General features: G+C 37.8%; 1 protein-coding gene across 1 annotated transcript in view; it reads right to left on the bottom strand.

Moving 5' to 3' along the window:
• Window positions 1-15,893, bottom strand: part of ncor2 (nuclear receptor corepressor 2) — a 147,176-nt gene that overhangs the window by 130,838 nt on the left and 445 nt on the right. The gene's annotated exons all lie outside the window — the stretch shown is intronic.

Genomic DNA, 15,893 nt, shown 5'->3' with positions numbered 1-15,893 from the left:
GTGCACTTCACACAGTATTTGTTCTTGATTCCAGACTTTTGTTTAGATGGCTGAGTAAATATTTGATGAAAAGCTATAACTGACATAGCCTAAAGAATCTAGGTCTTTTAAACACAGACATATTTTGTTATTGTTGATTTAAATTGTCTATTTAAACATATGCATCTCAACATATACACAGTCATCTGTGTGTGCTATGTTAAATTACAGACATGGTTGACAATAGGGATATTCCTAGCAATTAATATCCCTGTTGATTAAACCCAAATTTAATTTAGAATAGTCCACCAGTAAGACAACACTCAGGAAGCAGTTAAAACTGAGCACAATTTATTAATTCATGATGTCAAGCACTGTCTAAAAAAATACCCATGTGAACCATTTGAAGCTGTTATTAACATCCTATGATCACCAAATCATATTTTAAAAGCTGCTGAGATGTGTGTCACTTTGCGCCATGCAGTAGAAACATTCCACATTATCTTTCAAAACATGACAACAACTCACTAAATGCTTCAACTTTTCAGACTGAACAGGATCAGTATCTGCAGGTAAACAACATCCTGCCTGTGTTGAATGTGGTTTATTCTGGCACAGCCTACACTTAACCTTATTTTTGTTTTCTAGATCAAAACACAGCCAAACCGCTCTGGTTTTATGAGCTGTCATCTGTCCCACTTTGCTGCTAACAACATCCGGGCCATCAGGAGATTCGCGCTGGGCGAGAGGGGCTGCTTTCTGCTGAAGCTGCAGCACCAGCTAGAGGCTGGCAGCTGCACAACATTAGTAAACAGGCATTGTACATGAATAAAATATTAATAAATAGTTTAACCGACGAGTATTTCTGGTGCCTACTAACGAGGATAGCATCGTTTAATCATACAGTTGACGAATGGCACACATCCCTAGTTGACAATTACTCTTATATCTACTCTGACACCTACATTGACCCTTCTCCATTAAGTTAATGCTAAAAGCTGGCTGGAGACTTTAGAATATTCAAAAATACATTCCCTGAAAATACAATACCGTCTGGACATCACAGGAAAAAATAATAAACGGTCCAACAGGATGGCAGGACAGCAAAACAAAACACACACACAATGATATGTTGCTGCAATGATGTCATAATTTTTACAAAGAATTAAATAAAATGCATTAAATAATCTAAAAATCTCAATATTCTATGGTAAACCTGAAATTAATTTAAATTCCCTCCAAAATGTGAGGTCATTCATTCATTTCCAACATAGTGAATGGAGAACTACACTTGGCTTATTTCTTCTTTATATTTTTTGTTGAACTAAAATTATTAGCTTCTCAATGTCCAGATTGCTTGTTTTCTCCTCTTGTGAGGCAGTTATGTAATAGGGTTTGGTAATATGTTCAAATTTTCCAACCGGCTAGTGTCAGCCCATCAACTGGCAATTGCTCATATAAGTTTGGTCAAAAGTTTGGTCCTTAATTCACCAAGATAGATGTGAAAATAGCCTCGCTCTACACTCCGTTTTCCTCTCACTCATCCTCCAGCTCAGTGGGTGCCTTTTGGGCAGCTGAATGAGAGAGCATTGCTGAGCAGCAGCTCTCATCCTGCAGACCATTAATTTAGTAAAATAAAATGACAAAACTTGCCCAGAAACAAGCGGCATTGGATCACACATCCATAACGCATAAAAGCCAGTTGTAAATTCAGCCACAGAGGATGGCAAAGAGTTAAAATATTTTAACCATTAATGGCATTCTCTGCTGCCTTCACCCAATTTTACTGTCCTGCCCTTGACTGCTAAAATGATATCAAGTGTTGCTGTCTACCATTTGCCTGAATCCATGTGAAAGCAGCATTAGAGAAGTTTGTCGTGCTCTCTTTAAAGGATTTTGAAGAAAAATCCTTTCACTCAAAGCCTCCTAAAGCATCACCTTGGTGTTGTGCCAAAACTCATGCATTATACTGACACTGAAACGCAAAACTTTCAAGCAATGTTCAGCACAATGACGGCAATTATAAAGGTCCTCTTGACTGACAACTTGAATCAAACCTTCACTTGCACAAATCATTTTAAGACTTAATTAATTACACCCATGACTTCACTCAAAAAATGTACATGGATGACAAATAAACATTGACTGGGGCTGAATGATTGCTGTGAAAGATTATTTATTAATTACTGATGCCCAAAATTACTCTCCACAGGTCCTCTTGGATGGAACTATACCCTCCACTCCTCACTCCTTAGCAGGACACAATGTGACAGCATCACTGTGATGTATGCGGTCTCAACTTACAAATCCCTCTTTATTCTCTGCCGGCTCTGTTCTTAAAGCCCACCTGACATTCAGCTCTCCATGCTGAGAAGCAGGAAATAAAACTGAAGAGTGCACTTGTCTGCTGGGCTGACCTACTTCCTCACTGCTACTTAATTATTCAAGAGCTTTGAAATGTTCTTCTGTATGGCCGCATGCAACCCGAGTGCCTCTGTTTGCCCCTCATGACAGCAGCCTCACAGAGCTTCCATTTATGCATGAGAGGCTTCGAGTGTGTCTGTGTGTACAGTGTGAGAGTGAGCATCCATGTGTGTGTGTACTGCCAAACACTGATGCCCATACATGCTGGTATTATTTACACAACATATCAAACAAAGCATCCCACCTAGATTTGATACACAAGGTTTTGAATTATGAACAGAGGAAGACTTAGTGGGGAAAATACCCAAACACAACAAAACACAGACGAGACATCACACCAGCAGTTTGATGTTTTGATGCGCTCAGGGCTTATTTCTTCAAAACTGCACCGTCATGAAACCAGCACACATGTCAAGACAAGAGTTCAATCCTCCCACATGAGCACACCATAACCTGTAATTACACTCCACTTAGGCCTTCATACCTTTCACCAATACATGTCGCTCGTGTTTCCACCGTAAGATCATCAACACTGAGGTGTGTGCCCTTGGCTACCCTCGTCAATATGCCTTCCAGAAAGTGAAAAACAAGCCATGCTGTAACACACATTCCTGGTAGAAACGTTAGGCTAATCATGGAGATAAATATAACGCTACCCACAGCTGTAGCCTACACACAAACAAGAGTAATGTCCTGTCATCTGTGTTGCGTAACAGAGTCAAGTGAATAACTTACCACAGAGCCATTTCTAATCTCTGCTAATCCGCTGTCTGCCTCTCTTTTAGTACGTTTAAATATGGGTGACTGGTTTTAATAGCAGCTCCATCTCATTGCCAGGGAAATTCAAAATAGAAAGCCTTATGAATTATAAATGACCAAAATTTGATTAATTCCTAATAACACACAAAACAATAACATGCAATCAAATGGATATTATATAAGACTTTTAAATAATGGTCTTAGGGACTTCTTAGTCAACACAATAAGGCTGCAAGAGATTCATTTATCTAGTGAAGTCGCATTATATGAAATCAATTATATTAATGAAAACAAAAAAAAACATAAATTACGCAGCTTAAAAGTCAAAGCTTGATCATGTTCCTGTGTCTTCAAAAGTGCAGTTCAAGATGATTTCCAAAGCCCCTGATTAACTTATTCTTACACTAGTTAAAAGGACAACTGGGAGTATTTAACTCAGTAAACAGTATCTGGATGTGTTAAGCAATATCTTTGATTAAGTAACTGACAGTAGTTTGATCATATCCCATTGAAGCAAAGCAGGAAAAATGGAAATGATGAAAGAGGCATTTCTTGTCCAACTTTAGGCTACAAGAACACATTTCAACACAAACACCAGAAACATCTGACATTGTCACAAAATGAGAGCACAGAGAGCACAGTTTATCTTTAATATTGTTCTGTAGACAGAAAGGCAACATAATCAACAGCCAAAAAAAAGATACTGATTTCCTCTGGCTATTTAGAAAGGTCATAGGATTTCACTGGTGCAGCTTTTACTGTGGCACACCAATCAAGCAGTCTCCAGCAACTTAGTTAGGGTTGGACGGCTGCAAGTAATGATTATCTTTAATCACTGATTGATCTGCCGACTATTTTCCTTAATAAATTGATTAGTTGTTTGGTTTACAGAATTTAAGAAAATGTGAAAAATGTCAGTCAATGTTCTCCAAAGCCCAAGATAACATCCTCAAATATCATTTTTCTGTCCACAATACAGGGATATTCAGTTTATTGGCATAGAGTATTTTCTTAAAAAATTACTGATTAATTGATTATCAATAGTTGGTGATTTATAAAGTAATCAATTATTATTCAATGAATTGTTGCAGTTCTACGTGATACGTAAAATTTTCCCAAATTCAGCCCATCAGCCAGCATATTACAGATGTATCAAAAATGATGATGCTGTAATTTAAAGACTAATTTTGCTAATGTGTTAAAAAGAGGCAAGACATCTTCAAGCACACAAGAAATTTCAGAGAGAAAATCTCCTTTCATCCAATGTCAGTTAGAAAATCGCTGAGGTGAAACATCGTACAGCTTCTTTTTTTGATTCCCACAGCTCTACCAAGGTTTAAAATGAAGCCATTTCAGCTAAATCACCTTACTCAAAACAACAACAAAAACACAGCTGAGTTTACTGCTGTTACTGGGCATGCACAAGGTGCGGCCCGCCACTCCTAAATCCTAGCCGCCACTCCTTCAAATGGGGCAGAGTCAGAGGAGCGAATTCCCGAATTACAAATAAACAATAAAGCAGCGAATTACCGGCCGGAGAAGAGGTAGACGTAAGTTATTAGCTTGACATAACTCGACATAGATTTTACAAGTTAAACAGACATTCACATGTTGATGACCAGCTAACGTTACGTAACTTATCGGTAGTTTAAGTTAATTTGGCCCAGTGCCAACTCAGTGTCGCTAATGTGAGTAAACTAATTGATAGTATTAGGCTAACGTTAATATCTACACACCATTATGTAACAACTGACTGCATTTTTCAGATGAGTTTATTTAAATATTTCTCTAAGAAGAGAAACGGATTGCCTGCCCCTGCTGCTGAAAAAAATCCTAGAGGAAACACTGAGGTGTGATGCTACGCATAGGAGTACTACATGCTTACTGTCAGGGTGATCATCTGTTTGAAACCACATCAAAATGACCAAACTTGATCAAACACGAACACTGACTGGACATGTTGAATCAGACCAAACATCTCCAAACAAGCACAGACGGCCACAGCGAACCAAACAAACATCTGTGTTTGCTGGACAAAGTTTGGTGTGCCATGGCATCACTGTGAATTTTGGAGAAGAATTTTGATTGTTAGTGACATCTGGAAAATAATCATACTGTCCAGAAAAGAAGAGAAAGAAAAGCAAAATGACACACTAAGTTAACTTGGGGCACTTTGTCATACTTGCTTGAGCAAAAACAAAACACAAAAGTGTACAGGTAGCAGGTTGACACAGATATTGCTACATGGCTTGGCACAGCATCAGTACAGCCTCTCTATCACAAAATTATACTGTAACTGCAGCTTGATAACAGGGCTGCCAGCCAGGTCATCCACACAGAAGGCAAACTGAATACTGGTAGTCTAAATACTGATTAGAACTGAAATGCCACAAAAAGCTAATGTTTACAGAACTCAAATTTAACCACAATATCACAAATTTCCTGTTTGAGAATAAATAATCTTTAAGTTTTAAAGCAGCTGGTGTTCTTTAGATACTCATTATATGCAATAAACTCAGAAAAACAAATGATGCAGGTTTTATTTCTTCACTTTAAAGTGCATTCAGCACTAAAATTAAATTAAAGGCTTAAATCATGCTCATGGGAGAGCATCCATATGTTCTCTACTGTTTCAATTATTTTTAATCAAAGTTATCCTACCATGAAAGTGTGTAAAACAACAATGCTTATAAGCTATGTAAAGCAATTTTCAACTTGCAGAGGTATGAAATTCACAGTTCATACCCACAGAATTAAAACCAGCCTGCATTTAATGTTATAATTACCAAAGATCATTGGCTGGTGTCCTGGTTGCTGAGAACTGAGTTGGCAGCATTTGTTAGGAGTGTTAAACACCTCAGGAGAACAGGTGTACATAAGCAATTTCAGGGAGAAGAAAAACTCTGTCACTACACAGTTATATTCATGTTTATTTGTTCAGGTCAGGTATCAAGTTTATTTCATTTTAGTTAGTTAAGTTAGTAACAGTGGTTTGAGGGGGATTTTGTGCAGGAAAGTATGGCAAGTACTAAAAATGAGAAGTGCGATTTGACTTTGTCTGATTTGCTGAATTTAATTATTGCAAGCAGCATCGCAAATTCCTGGACGGACAGATACATCCAGTGGTCGCTTTGAGCTGTACATAGTGAGAGACGCTGAATCAGTCTGACCTCCAGACCCCATTAACCCCAAGGCCAGCAGCGCCAACATACCCAACCCCCCTCCCTTTTGACCACTGCATCCTTACAACTGCAACGTAAACAGGACTTGGAGCCAGTATAACATTCTGTAACACTATCGATTAATCTGTCGGTTTTTCCATGATTAGTCTGTAAAATGTCAAGAAATTGGGAAATTTCGCAGAGCCCAAAATGACATCTTCAAATGTACAAAATCCAAAAACTCAATAAATAACAAAGAAAAGTGGCATATATATTTGCATACGTTCATAGCACAGTAAATCTGTTTTTCTTTAAGCAACAATATACATTCTTCTGCCAGGGTAAAGTGCTAGAAGGAAAACTTACTTCACATAGCATAACAAGATATTTTAGGTACATTTAACGTACAAAAGTGGAATAATACATAGAAAAAAAATACAAAACCCTTTCTTAAGTGTATCAAGCATTACCACCACTTATAATCATTGTCGCCTAAAATGAAGTACAGATTATCTTTTTCTGCTTGAAGTCTGACTTTCTAAACCTGAACCATGTCCATGCCCAACTTATTATCATGTTGCTTTTTGGTCAAGGAAAATGAGGGCTCTACAACAGTACAGGCAAAATTCATACCAGTGTACTTTCTATACCCTTTATACCTCCCACCTACCTACTGGAACCTGTAAATATTTGACATTTCTGCTTGAAAAATGATTGGAACAATTAACCAGTTATCAAAACAGTTGTCAACTGATCTTCTTTCAATAAACTAATCTATTTATAGAGTCATTATTGTAAGTATATAAGTATAAAAATATTTCAATTTATTAGATTAAAAATAATTGACTATGTACACTAGTTTTATAGCATGGTGCAATGTAGTCGTCAGACTGGGATGCCCTTAGTGCCTGAACCTAAATATGAAAGTGGGTAACCATAAAAATTGAGGGCAAAATCATAAGGCTAATGGCTACTTGTAGAATCTGCCAAGGCCATCATGAGAAAGGCACTTTCCTCAAACAACATGTCACAACCAGGGTTTTTCCATTGTGTAATCAGAGAAAACTGCTCCACTTCAGACCCAGTGCAACCACTGGACTCTGAGGTGGCACTGTGTCCACTTCAATGCCACTTTGATTATGAGTAATCTGAGGCACTGCAACAGACCAGCTGTGCCTGATCATAATATTCTACCACACTGAGTCAAGGACAACATTCTCCACACACGAAACGTACCAGGTGCAGTCCACTAGTGAGCAAGAAATGCTAGACAGCTGCTGTTACTCATTCAGTGAGAGGGAAGCTGGGTGGGAGGAGGGAATGCGCCTGGGAGGCAGTTTCACGGTGACTGCCTCATATTTCCCTCTTTGGTTTCTGCATGTTAACTTAAGGGTTCATAAAGTACACCGCAACATACCAGAGTTGTGTCATTTCCCTGTAATCATTGTTTCATCTACCGTAATTACAGTAATAGAAATTTAAGTTCAATATGCATTGTAAAATGCTCATTGGTGAAACAGTTACATCTGAATACTACTACTAATACTAAACTATGACTAGATTGGTTTAAATTAAAGAAGCTCACCTTTGAACACTCAGATGTGGATTATTACAGAAATCACAAGGTGAAGGAAGATGCTGACTTATGATTTAATTCCTAATTCCAACCTACTAATGAGCACCCAAAACTCAGGTTTGGAATTGTGAGCCGAAATTTGTCCGTAGCTGCTCACATTCAGCCATCCTCACCAAAACTCAAGTAGTAGCCTAGTTTAGAACTAAACATGACGCTTATGTTACATTTAGGGGGAATTGTTTTGTCTGGTTTGATTCAGAATCTATTTTTGACTGACTTGATAGAAAAGGGGGCACAAATTTCAGTCTCTTGCTCCAGTTTCCCTGAAATACAATATGAAACATAACTGGCAATTAAATGGTCTGCAGCTTCTTTTTTTATCTTAAAAGAGTTAACTACATTAATGAATTAATTAATCAGTTTGAAAGAATCCTACAGCCCCCTACCTGTATGACAATAACAAAATGAGGCAGAGTGTTTGACTGTGTGTGGTGTTATTCACATTATGTCTCCAGCGGTGGAGAGCAGCCTCTCTGCTGCACCATGTGCTCTGAGGAAAGAGCTCCCTGTCCAATATGCAAAGCAGGTAGAGAGTTTTTTGGTGAAACAGACTGAGCAAAGAGTTATTTTCTTCATCACAGAGTTGGTCGAACTTGTTTAATGCCGCCTTGTGTGTCATTCAGTCGCTATCATTTGTTACAGCTGATCGCCGCTCCGCTCCGTGAACATCTCAACGTCTCTGGATGATGGTAAAAAGTATTCATGTTCATCTCACAAATTCAATTATTCAGACACTATATCAAAACATGGCTGCAACCACTGCCTTTTGAGAAGGTGAAGTACATCTCCTTGTTAACGGCTGATAACTCTGTAGACTGTCCAGGTGCTGCACTGCACGCAGACCTGAGTTCTGCACTTTTCGAGTTAAGTTCATGTTAACTGACATTTAGAAAATCGATTTTTGACATTTATGAATCAATTAAGAATCTTCCCCACACGTCTGTTTCAAGCTTAACACAGCTATGTGCTAAGCTATGAAAACAATAGCAGCATGATTGAAAGACACACACTAAGAGCAGCCCACAGAAAACAGAAACACTGCTGTCACCAATGTAACTGGGTTGGGTTCACCGAACTGACCAGGTTTAGTAAGAAAGTAATAAATGGGACTTTGATACATAACATTAGTGAAAATAACAGCAGTGACAACTTGTTATTTTCCTTCCCACAACTTTAAGGGGACACAGTACCTAAATTACATAAGGCTCATGAGTCACAATGTTATGAAGTAGGGCTCACTGGTCGATAACTGTCAGTCATCAGCCATTGACCCAACCGCACTGCACATTGCAAAACAACAGTCAGATTTATGCGTCTACACTTGCTACATGAAGAAGTCAAGGCAGAGAGGAAAAAACAGTCCCAATCTTGGCTTCATTTCATGAAGAAAGATGGCAGTATTGCTAGTTGTAATGTCTATAAAATTATCATTTCAAGTTAGGATGGAAGCACCAGCAATATGCTGAAACACTTTCTATACAACATGGGCTTACATTCCAGGATTGCCACGATTGGACACTCTACACACAAATGCCGCTGCTTCCACTCGGAGCAGCACTTTAGAATTGAGAATGGTATTGTAAAATACAAAGTCCCTTGAAAGCCATCATCATCATCATCGTTCATTCAGCCAATTCAGCATGTTGAATCAGTGTGAAGAGATGTAGATGCGTTCATATTGGTGGCTCGCTGCCATTGCCAGACCAAGCCAAAGTGAAAAATCAAGCCTCAATTTTAAAAAAGAAAAAGAAAATAACTTGTGACTACAGAGAGGAGGCCTTCTGTCACTACAAGTTCTCTTCTCAAGGAGCTCTTTCCCCCAGGTTAAGTATAGTTCCCAGCAAGCTCATCTGATTAACATTTTTCAAAGTTATACAAGCTCAACCATTTCTAATAGCTAAAAGTTCCATTTGGTCCATGGAGTTTGCTCTAACTTCAAAACGGTATGATGTGAAGCACAAAGGTTACCTCATAAACTCAATTTAAGATGAAAAACCAGTGACCAACGCAAACAGATGAGAATTACATTAGCCTGATAAAATAACAGGCATAGACTCCAAAAGTTCCACAATGTTTTACATAACAACACAACACAATTTCCTGATGTTTTCGAGGCAGAAGTTGCATTTGCCAATGAAACTGTAGTGACAATCCAGCTTGAGCAACATTCAAATTGTATGTTTTTAATGGTCTTTTCATTAATTGTCGTTAGTTGTAAATAATCAATGATGAACATTGCCCTATGTATTGTACAATAAAACAATTGTTTAAAAAAATCTCTCATATTTACTCTTGCTTTTTAAATAGCCCATACTTAAAATACTCTTGTCTATTTGAGTTTAATAATTAGACTGATACATACTTCTTGAAATAACAGATTTCCAACCCACTAAAATGTGACAGTTCATGACATTAATGCCTTTCTGAATGTTAATGGAACTCTTTTCTGATTTATGATGATGCAACATGATTTCTTCTTCCCACAAGAATTCACAGTGAGGAATCATCTTTCACAGACAATAAAATGAGCAAGTACTCTCCCCTTTCCAGTTTCATAACTCTGTTGTGTTTCATAATATGAACAGAAATTGAACTAGCAGTGAAACGGTCTCCCTGAGGCACCACGCTGAGCACGGGATTATCTTTGCCCCCATTACCCTTTTGGAAAAGGGAGAGATATCTCCTCACTCTCGTTTAACTCTTTACAATCATGACTGCTAAGCTGCTGACACTGTACTATGACTGCACAGAACTCACGTCAGCAATCTCACACCATTATTGATTATTTGCAAACTTTGTCTCTAGACTTTCTTGTCAGACACACGAGCTGTCTGGAGGCACTATGATTGAGTATAATAACTGAAAACTACATGATAGTGTACCAACTTAACTGTGTCCACACACCACAAATGTAACAAACAGTGCCCACACACACTTGCAGCCAAATGTTTGGTTAGATTCTGTTTTTTCTTATTCTTTGGTTTCCTTATCATACTGATGCTAGTACTTTGCCCGAAAGTAACTCTTGGTGATGTCATCTCTGATGTGCCATACTATGACAGCAACGGTAGCAAAGTCCTATTGAGCAAATATTTTGTCAACAGCTACTACTGGTGGCTCAGTGGAACCTCAAACTTTCATCCTTCTTTTTTGGTGTCATCATCAGGCAAGCATCACAATTAAAGTAGCTATAATCAATATTTTTTGATAATTAATTATCAAATGACAATATGAAAACTGAAAGGGTCACTCCTAATGATGAACCTATAGAGAATCATCACCGGATTCTGCCGCTCTTCTCATATTTACAGGGTGTTATAGCAAGTGCAAGATTATTGTTTATCTGTCCAGACCAGAACACCACTGTTTTGGTTCACTCTCACCACATTGAAAGTGTTCTTTGCAACCACAACAAGCTGCTGTTGTCAGCATGAAAGCGGTAAAAGTCATTTTACAGTACCTGCTCAGCACCAAACAGCAGACACAGTAAGCAACTAGCTGATGAACAGTGGAACTGTGACTAGATCTGTCATTTTCAAACTAGACAAAAATTGAGAGTAAAAAGAGAGAGAAGAAATTAGGCATTAATCAATCTGGATTTTTGCCGTGTCACACATTAATTGTTCCTAACATCTGGCAACTGCATGAATGGCAAAAACTGGGATTTGCTTTAAAAGAATGTTTTTTTTAAGGATTTTTTGTTGGGTACAGAATTTGCCTCTGTATTGGGAAGTGAGTACATAAAAAGTGCTGACAAAGTAATTTCAAAACTAATTTATAACTTTCTGCATAACTGTATATTACAACAATAATGTAATGTAATAATGGTTGTCACAAAATTCCTTGACACACCTGGACCTGTCTCACAAAGTCACTCACGTTGCTATTGAAATAACACTCTCCAAGCTAACAACCTACATGCTGAAAATAGCAAGTTACCCTAACTGGTTGATTTTGCACCCCGACTCAAAGGGAGTAGCAGTCACTCATGTTATTGACTAAGGCTTTAGGAATTTGCTGTTCCACAATAAGAAGCTTAGGATAGTTGGCCAGAGGAGGGCTTTACTTGTGTAGCAGCAAAATGAAGTCTTATGGTCACAATGTTTCTCGCAGCATTTTGTTTTATAGGATTTACTTGCAGAATCATCAGAAACAAAGACCACCACCACCACTAACATCAACAAACCTGATCCACTTTTATGAAATATAACATTAACCTTTAGAGGAAACACGCACAGGTGTTATTTCAAACAGCAAATGCTAGTCCGTATATTTAATGAGTGTGACTCTTCTTTATAGGTCACCAACTACTAAGTGGATCACCAGATGCAGCACGTTAAGATCATGGCCTACCACCTCGACAAAACCATTTCCTGGGGGAAACCCTGCGTGACATAATCAAAGAGGACAGTTCAGTAAAAGCATAACACTGACTACTAACGGTGTCTACCTTTCCAGACAGTTTCAGTTTAATGTTTACAAGTTTTGTGACACGTTGCCGCCAAGAAACAAGTGCGCAAACCCATCAATGACTAATTGGACAGCGGTTCCAAGAGAGTGCATGAGGGTGTCGTGCTGTTTGATTGAAAATCAAGAGGCGATCAAGATGAGGAGGAAAATAAGGTTAACCCCACAGTAGGTGTGATATTAGGTGTCTCATAAATACTGTATGTTGACAGCATGCTCAACTCAAAACATGAATCCACAAGAAATTATTTTTACACCACAACAAAAAAGGCACTGATCAAACTGCAGCAGCAATGATAAATTGATTAGTTGTCAACTATTAAATTAATCACCAGCTATTTTGTATTTTGCTATTTTATAATCAACTGATCAGTTTGAGTCCTTTTTAAGACAAAGCTTCTTAAATATTAATATTTTCTGGTTCCTCTGGCACTCTGACAGTAAACTGAATATCTTTGGGCTGTGGACAAAACAAGACATCTAAAGACATCATCTCAAGAAAATAATCAACAGATTAACAGACGATAAAAATGATTGATAGTTGTAGCCACAGATCAAACTGCACACCACATACAACATGAAATATTCTTCACAAATCCTTTAAAATACATCTGTAGGACACTGCTTAGTGTCTTTGATTGTAGTTTAACAGAGATTTATATGTCATGCTGGAAATAGTTAATAAATATTCAGTAAAAGGCACTTGATGGTGTTACAATTTAAATCCAGTCAGCATCATTTCCAGAGGCAGTGAAAACGAAGTTCGAGTTCTCAGTGACAGATGAAAAGTAGAATGTCTCTGATCTTATCATGGAAGTGGTTGAAGAGATTGAGAAGCTGACAAACACAGGCATCCGCTTCTTTCCACAACAATACTATACATGGTTACTAAATGTTAATGATGAATCACCTCCTTTACAGTAAAGTTCTGGCCCTTGGCATTTCAAAAGAGTATTTTACCCATACATTAACCCTCATCCTTCCAACATATTTAATGTAAAACTGTTATTTCTTTCCTATAGCATTAGTAGCTGAGAAACAAACTGCCCTGAGGGGAACATGTTGCTATTACAAATTATCCCTGACTTATGGTGGAATATGACATGATATGGTATGGCCTGATTGCTTCTTATCTTTCACTATTTCCCTTGCGTTTTTTTCATGTATTGTATGTGTTCTAACACGTGACACTGTCTTTTATTTAATGCATGTAGTCTTGTCTTGATCAGGACTCCACGGAAGGAGAGATCTATTATCTCATGGGCTACTAGATAAATACAAATAAATAAAATAGAAATAATTAATATCATCCTAAGAAAAAAGACATTATTATGTCAGTTAATTTGCCTTTTGTGTAAAATTAAAATGGATAGAACACACAAGGACAGCCACATCTGTGTCTGTCCCCTTCAAAATGACAAAGTGTCCCTAATGCCCCTGATGATAGTGTACGATACTTTAACTCAAACCCATGACATAGTTCCATCTATTAAAACTGAATGAGCAGAATTAGGTGCCTTTGACTGGGGTCACCCAGGACCCCAATACATTGGTATTTTTAAAAAGCACTGATTAAAAGAGAAAACTATGGTATGAAATAATTAAGAAGAACCTGATTGACAAACTAATGAAAAATCAGACTGACAGAATAAAGCACCTGTAAGATACGATTACAAGTAAACCTCTTTGGTCTGTGGGTACTTCACAGGGCGTCTGCTTGCATCAGCAAGTGAAATTTAAGAATTCTTGATGCCACTGTTTACATATAAGGCCCTTTTTGCAATAAAACTAATCATCAGATCTGAAAATACATGCATACTCTTCTGATTAAACATAAATAAGTCATTTCAAAACCGTAAGTAAGGGAAAATTACAATAACTGCTAGGTAATATTTGTCAAAGTATGTTTATTAGTGTCAATACCCATATTTGTCCTTAATGATGTTAATCACTACATTTGTCTAACAGCTAGAGTCTAAAATTAGGCTAATTTAAGGTATAATTCCCAATTTCAACACTGAGACTCATTTAGACCCCTGTATTATTATTGTAATCTCCATTTTATAGCTTATACAGGGAATGCAAACAAATAGGTGAATGACATCATGTCTGACATGTCTCATCATGACAGATGAAGCGTCACCAGGTGATCAGCTTGCAAAGAAAAATAGCAAAAACCTTATAGACTGTAACAGGATAACAGAGGCATTTAAATTCAACTCTTGTGGATTTTATCAAAGATTAAATGTACAGACAACTTGTGTTTTTTTGTGAATTTCGGGCCATGGTTACAGCATTCAGTACATAGCAATTTAAGACACAACCAAACATAACTTAAGATTTTTTGATTAAGACATTTAAGACTTTTTAGGGACCTTTATGCACCCCAGTTGGCAGGATTAAGGTGTGAACAAAGATGACCCTGTTTTTAAAGTTTGACAACGCTCAGTTTGTAAATGACACAGCCATTAACAACAAGGCTTGCTTACAAGTGGAAAGCTATCACTTTCTAAAAGCATCCTACCTACAAATGGCAGTTCAAACGTAAGAAATAAACTAAGATTGAAAACAAAGGTCACCAAACTCAAAAGCAGATAGACCTTTACAATAACAGCAAGTCATCAATCTGAGACAAACGATCATTAGCATAACTTAAACTCTCCTAACGTTTTCATTGACTTGTGTCAGTGACTTGACACCAAGCTGGTTGGACAACTACAGTCAACAAATCAAAGCTTATCACCCACCTGACAACAAAGCAAAGTGTTACCGGCTAACGTCAGATTAGCTATCTCCAGAGCGCACTAAGTCAACTTCATCTAAAACCATTGTTTACAAACGCTAAAGGGGCGCTTCAGCGCATAGCCGAGTTAGCATGCCAATGAAGTTAGCCAGACACCACAATATACTTTATTGACACATAGTGGAAGGCTGACATTATTTATTAAAAGCATATATTGGTGGTGTAATGTGGGCAATGCTGTGTTTACACAGGGAACACCCGTATATGGTTGATTCAGTTCAGTAAAATTGATATTAGCTTGTCCGCAGTTCTGGGTCATTCCCAAATGGTAAACCCAGACCCGTGAAAGATCTCGCGAGAGTTCTATTTTAACCCAAATCATCTTCTTTTTCTAACCCAAACCAAGTCTTTTCTGTATCTAAACTTAACCAAAACTTAACCACGGCGTTGTCACATTATAACATCGTATTATTTCGTGCAACAAAAAAACAACACGTACAAATCTCACGAGAGATTCCCAAATCTTGGGTTCCCTTCTGAGCACGACCGCTGTTCTGACAGTTAGCTTAGGTAGCTAGCACTGTTAGCTCTTAGCTAGCTTAGCCTAGCCATGTAGCACGTGTTCCTGATTTATAAAATAATTAACTAGCTGCCGATAGCAGCCAACTAGGAGTGTAGTGGTGATGTGAGAGGCTCTCTAACATTAACATTAACCCAGTGGTTC

Source organism: Lutjanus erythropterus, chromosome 10 (assembly GCF_056507025.1).
Source record: "Lutjanus erythropterus isolate fLutEry1 chromosome 10, fLutEry1.hap2, whole genome shotgun sequence".
NCBI lineage: Eukaryota > Metazoa > Chordata > Actinopteri > Lutjaniformes > Lutjanidae > Lutjanus > Lutjanus erythropterus.
Note: the sequence above shows the minus strand (reverse complement) of the source record. Positions and strands in the feature narration are given on the sequence as shown.